Source organism: Camelus bactrianus, chromosome 6 (assembly GCF_048773025.1).
Source record: "Camelus bactrianus isolate YW-2024 breed Bactrian camel chromosome 6, ASM4877302v1, whole genome shotgun sequence".
Lineage (NCBI taxonomy): Eukaryota > Metazoa > Chordata > Mammalia > Artiodactyla > Camelidae > Camelus > Camelus bactrianus.
This window is the reverse complement of record NC_133544.1, coordinates 54,877,882-54,883,881: the sequence shown is the minus strand read 5'-3', so window position 1 is coordinate 54,883,881 and position 6,000 is coordinate 54,877,882. Positions and strand designations below refer to the sequence as shown.

The 6,000-nt window shown below is 41.9% G+C and overlaps 1 long non-coding RNA gene across 1 annotated transcript; it reads left to right on the top strand.

Annotated features, from left to right (window-relative positions):
* The first annotated feature begins 291 nt into the window (after positions 1-291).
* Positions 292-4,700, top strand: LOC123619128 (uncharacterized). The gene is made up of 3 exons (XR_006727668.2): positions 292-462; positions 649-771; positions 2,644-4,700. It is a non-coding gene; the product is annotated as an uncharacterized LOC123619128 (long non-coding RNA).
* The last annotated feature ends 1,300 nt before the right edge of the window (positions 4,701-6,000 follow it).

Sequence of the window (6,000 nt, the reverse complement as noted above, 5' to 3'; positions counted from 1 at the left end):
CTAGAAACCATGCCACATGGCAGGCACACTCACATGCATGTTTCATCACCAAGTCAAAGCCAGGATGTACTTCAGGAGAATTTATAAGGCAGAAAGCACCCTCTAATTTAACAAAAAAGCAAGAGCGCTGGGTGTTGCCTTTCTTTCCCAAAGCTGAGACACAAAAGCTCTTCTCATAGTAAAGAGCCGGAACCCACCCAACCTGATTCTCTCTTCTCAGTCAACAAGTATATCAATGTCAACAAGTGACCGCACGTACTGAGTCACGTCAGAAAGACAACAAGAGGAAGATGTCATCTGGTCCAACCACGTCTCCAGAATACAGGACAGCGAGGGGGCTGTCAGCCGACCACTTCAAAGGCAAGCAGGGTGGTGGCTGTTCCATGCCCCCGGGGAACCTCCACAGCACCTCACACCATGACTTACTGCAAAAGCAGAGCAGGGACCAGCAGGGACCGGCAGGTACGGCTCTAAAATACGGGGCTAAAGACTTCAGTTGTGGGTCCTTCCTGAGGCCTCTCAGCTACCTGATTGCCCCGTGTTAAGAGAGATAATGATGCCATCTCGTGTTCAGCCCTTTTCTGACCCAGCCTCTTTTCATGAAAGCGTTATCTATCCAGTGTGCTCTTTCCTCTCTACTTTCTAAAGGGCCAGTTCTCCAGGCAGCAACTCCATAGGAAAACGTCAGTGAATTCTCATGTCTCACGGGGCAATGACTGCCAGCCTCTCTCCTCCCCGTCCTCCTCAGTTATATGAGTATGTTGTCTGTAGGTAAGTCTCCTCAGTGGGGCACACAATTCTGGCTTCACTGCAGACTACTAAGGTGTGAGCTGTGGGTTTCGGGTGCCTCAAAGCTTTATTTCTCAGCTGCTTCTTCCACCTGCTCCTAAGGTCCATTGTGAAGGACATTTGCCAAATCATCATCCTACGTGATGACCCCAATTTTCTCTGCCACCCCTGCCATTTCTAGCCCCTCCTCTAACTGAAGTCCCCTTTAATTCTGTCTCCACTCTGGGTCTTACTCTCAGTGCAGTGCTTCCCCAGGGATGTGTGTGTTCTTGAGTCAAAAAGTACAAGGAACTAGAGACACAGCAGAGAGCCCTCCTCTCCTCCTCCCTGGCTCTGACCCCATCTCTCCACAGACCTCCCACCATCTATGCTGGACGGAAGGTGCCCAGAACTGCCCTTCAGAGGCCACACTTCTCAAATGATCTGTGGTACTTCATTTTTATATTATAATATTATATTTTTAATATTGTATTTCTATATTTTAGATTGTAACATTATATTATATTTTATATTATACCAAAACATCTGTGGCCACTTTATTGTTTGTATAAGTTCCAACCCATTACAAACCAAACCGTTTGTAAAACAGCAATGAATTACTAAGAAAGAATTTTCAGTAAAAGGCATATAAAATATAAGCCTAACTTTTTTTGATTATTAGTATCAATAGTCACAACATTATTCAAGCGTTTTGCTATAAAAGTTTCAAAACACACACTCTCAGTTGCTTACCCTGTGCCCAGGCCCGCATAGGCGGAAGCAGCCCTGCTGTAACTTGCGGCGTTTGTTACTTACTTAGCCACTTAGAGCCTGGACCTCTTGTAAGAAGGGAGAACAGGCAACATCTCAGCGAGTGCCACCTCTATACACTCCAGGGACTCGTGCCTGCTTCTTCCTTAGATTTTAGAAGTATTTCTGATATTAGAATAATGCTGACGTCCTGGGGAGAAGATCTGTCTGCACTACCCAGCTCTAAAGCACTTTGGAGGGCAATGAAAGAAAGGAGAGAGGCCCGGGGCAAATACTGATGGGTCACTGTCCCAGGCCTTCCCATGTAGAACCACTGGGTATTTTGAAAAGCATGCCGACAACATGTCAAAGGTCTAAGAACTGTGATCACTGGGCTGGTGACTCACAGCCCAAGCTGGCAGTAATGCAAATGCCAGCTAAACAACTGGCAGCTGTCTATTCAAAAATCTGCCACTGCAAACAAGGTGGGTGGGGCGGTGTCTTCTAAATGGGTACAGACAGGAAAAGAGGGCAAGCTTGTCTACAGTCTTCAGGAGGGTCTGGGAATTAACTGAGAGGGAATAGTGGTCCAGTTAAAATACCTGCAATCCTCGGGAAGCAAGGGAATCTCAGTATCGACCTTAACAAAGGACTGATTGCACTGCTGGGCCAACATGGGGTGTGAGCACCCTTTAAGGCAAGCTGGTAAGTGAAGTCAGATACAGCATAGGGGGTAGGACTCCGTTTCCTAGAAACAGTTTTAAAAAGAGCCTTAATGATGTATAATCGACACTCAATATGCTTCACATACTTACAGTGCACAATTCAACAAGCTCTGACACACACATAAACCCGTGAAACCACCACCACCATCACGATAAAGGAGTGCACCCATCATAACCCAGTTTCCTGGTGCCCTTCTGCCCCCTTGCCTCTTACTTCTTCCCACCCCACCTACCAGGCATCCATTTTTGTCACTATAGGTTAGTTTGCATTTTCTAGAATCTTATACAAATGGAATCATACAGGATATACTCCCGTTTGGTTTGACTTATTTCACACCACAAAATTATTTTAAGATTTATTCATGTTGTATCTATCATTGATCTTCATTCTTTTTTACAGTTGAGGACTCTTCTACTTAGAAGCAATTTTACATCTCAAACAAGGTTACCTTGGGACTAAGATTTTGAGGTGTGAAGGGATGTTTATGAAGATTTGGGCTTTCCCTTAGAGTGGAGCTTGCAGCCCCTCTCTTGGGAAGTAAACCATTTTTGCCTCAAAATTAAGGAGAGGACAAAGAAACACCAGCCGTTTAAGATTCTTAAATGACAAAAAGGTTTTTTGCAACATCCAAGGTCTGGGAGCTGTGAGGGGTAAGAAGAAAAAGACCTGAGCAACCAGGGACATCATTCCTACTCAAGATAATGCTCAGACCATCAACAAAACAATAATACAACCTACAGAATAGGAGAAAATATTCACAAATGATGCGACGACAAGGGACTAATTTCCAAAATATACAAACAGCTCATACAGCTTAATATCAAAAAAACAAAAAACAAGCAACCCAATCAAAAAATAGGCAGAAGACCTAAACAAGCAATTCTCCAAGGAAGAAATACAAATGATCAAGAAGCACATGACAAAATGTTCAACATCACTAATTATCAGAGAAATGCAAATCAAAACTACAATGAAGTATCACCTCACACCAGTCAGAATGGCCATCATTCAAAAATCCACAACTGATAAATGCTAGAGAGGGTGTAGAGGAAAAGGAACCCTCCAACACTGCTGGTGGGAATGTAAACTGGTGCAGCCACTATGGAGGACAGTACGGAGGTTCCTTAAAAAACTAAAAATAAACTTACCATATGATCCAGCAATCCCACTCCTGGGCATATATATAGAGGAAAATATAATTCGAAAAGATACATGCACCCCAATGTTCACAGCAGCAATATTTACAAAAGCCAAGACATGGAAACAACCCAAATATCCATTGACAGATGACTGAAAAAAGAAGATATACACATACACATATATACATACAGTGGAATACTACTCAGCCAAAAAAAGGAAAAAAGAATGCCATTTGCAGCATCATGGATGGACCTGGAGATTGTCATTCTAAGTGAAGTAAGTCAGAAAGATAAAGAAAAATACCATATGATATCACTTATATGTGGAATCTAAAAAAAAAAAAGGACACAAACTTACCTACAAAACAGAAACAGACTCATAGACATAGGGAACAAACTTATGGTCACAGGGGATAAAGGGAGTATGAAGGGATAAACTGGGAATTTGAAATTTGCACCTCTTGGGGAGTAATGGAAATTTTAGCTATTTTGATTGTGGTAGTGGTTTCATTGGTGTATACATCTATCAAAATTTTTCAAATTGTACATCTGAAATATGTGTAGTTTATTTACTGGAATCATATCACAATAAAGGTGTTTTTAAAAAAATAATACTCAGGTCATCTTGACTCTCAATTTCCTATTCAGTTTGTTTCTTCCTCTGTGGTCAGAAATGGTCTGAAGAGAATGTTCCCATCACAATTACGATTTTGCTTTGAAATTGCTAAAAAGGAAGAGTATTCTGCAACCACAATTAGAGTTCTTCATTCATGTAGTTGCTTACTATACATGTATGAGATGTCATCTATATGATGGGCATCGTTCTAGGGATTTAGAGACACATCAAAGACATGCAGGAAGACTTGGTTGCTGTTTTCACAGAGTTATAGGGTGTGCAGGCTTCACAGCTAGTTAATTTCACCACAGACTCCCTCACAATGAATGAGAGATCAGAGATGGCAGACAGGTCAACATGGAGGGGGGCCAAGCTGACACCATCATGGAGATGAGAAGATAGGACTGAATGTGGATGTGACGGTGGAAGAAGGGTTCTGGTTCACAGATTATCAGGAAACACAGTGCCCCACTGACAGTGGCAGAGATTCAACCCCAACTCCCCCATACGGGGCAGTGGGGAATTCAGGAAGATGTGGGGGATGCATGCAGTGGGTCTCCTGACCCCATAAACTAGCTTTGGATGTGTACCTTGTTATTTGCCCTACCAAAAAGTGGAGGCACTTATTTTTCTAACTAGGTGATGGTGTTCTCACAGAAGATTTCTTTAAAAGGCAGACCAGAATTTGTTCCCAATTTTTCTGTCATAAAGTTGCTCTAAAAAAACACAAGTGGAAAATAGCAGGATACAAAACTGAATGAGTGAAATGATGGATTATAATAAATCAAACAAGCAACCTAGTCCTTGGAATGGAAGCATAGTAGGGAAACATCCAAAGAAAACACCAAAAATGTTTTAAAAAACCACTTGTTTGTGTCTTCACCAAATTTCCTTTAGTGAGTATTTTGCTATTAAAGTTTTGAAGAATTACTCTGAAACACCCTCTTCATGGGAAGTCATGGATTCTCAGCCAAAGGAAACCAAAGTCAACGTTCTGAATTTGCGTGCAATCTGGAGAGAAGTCTGGAACCATGGGGGGACTTTGGGGAAACCAGTGACAGAGGAAGGTGAGATCTGCAAAGGGACTTTGCCAGCTTGAGGGCTCTACCCTGAAGTGCAGAGAGTGATGAAGAGATGTAGATGCACGTGGGGACTGGAGTCCAATGGGAGAGCAGTGCAGGGGCCGGCAGGCAGGCACAGACAGCCCTTAGAGGGCCAGGACCAGGAGGCCAGGACCTGGCTAGGCGACCATGAGAAAGTAATTTCTTGGGCTTCAGGACCTTGTCTATAAACGGAAAAGCAAGACTAATTATCTTTACGGTCCTTTTTAACTATAACCATGTAGGAATCTGAATTGCCTGATTGATTTCAATGTCTATCCATTCAAGACCTTTATCGTCTGTAGCACAGTGCATTGACAACCACAAACATCTCTTCAATTTAGCTCACATCAATCAAAAACAATTGAACACTATCATATGATATCACCTGTATGTGGAATCTAAAAAAAAATACAAATTCTATTTACAAACCAAAAACAGACTCACGGACATGGAAAACAAACTACGGTTACCAGTGCGGAAAGGGTGGGGAGGGATAAATTGGGGGTTGGGCATTAACAGACACACATTGCTATATATAAAATAAACAACAAGGACCTACAGTATAGCACAGGGGACTATATTCAATTTCTTATGACAACACACTGGGAAAAAATCTGAAAAGAAAAAATATATATGTATACATATGTATAACTGAATTTCTTTGCTGTACACCTGAAACATTGTAAATCAACTACACTTCAATAAAAAGTTTTTAAAAACCCGATTGAACACCTGTTAATAAATGTTTAGTGATGCAGGTTTTCTAGAAAAAGACTTGTGCAAAAGCAGTCCCTGATTAGAGCAAGGGCAAAGAGAATAAATCTACCTCTTGTAAAATATGACAGTCCATTCCGGTTAGGGACATGGGAAAAAGAATTCTGCAGAGGCATGGATCGGA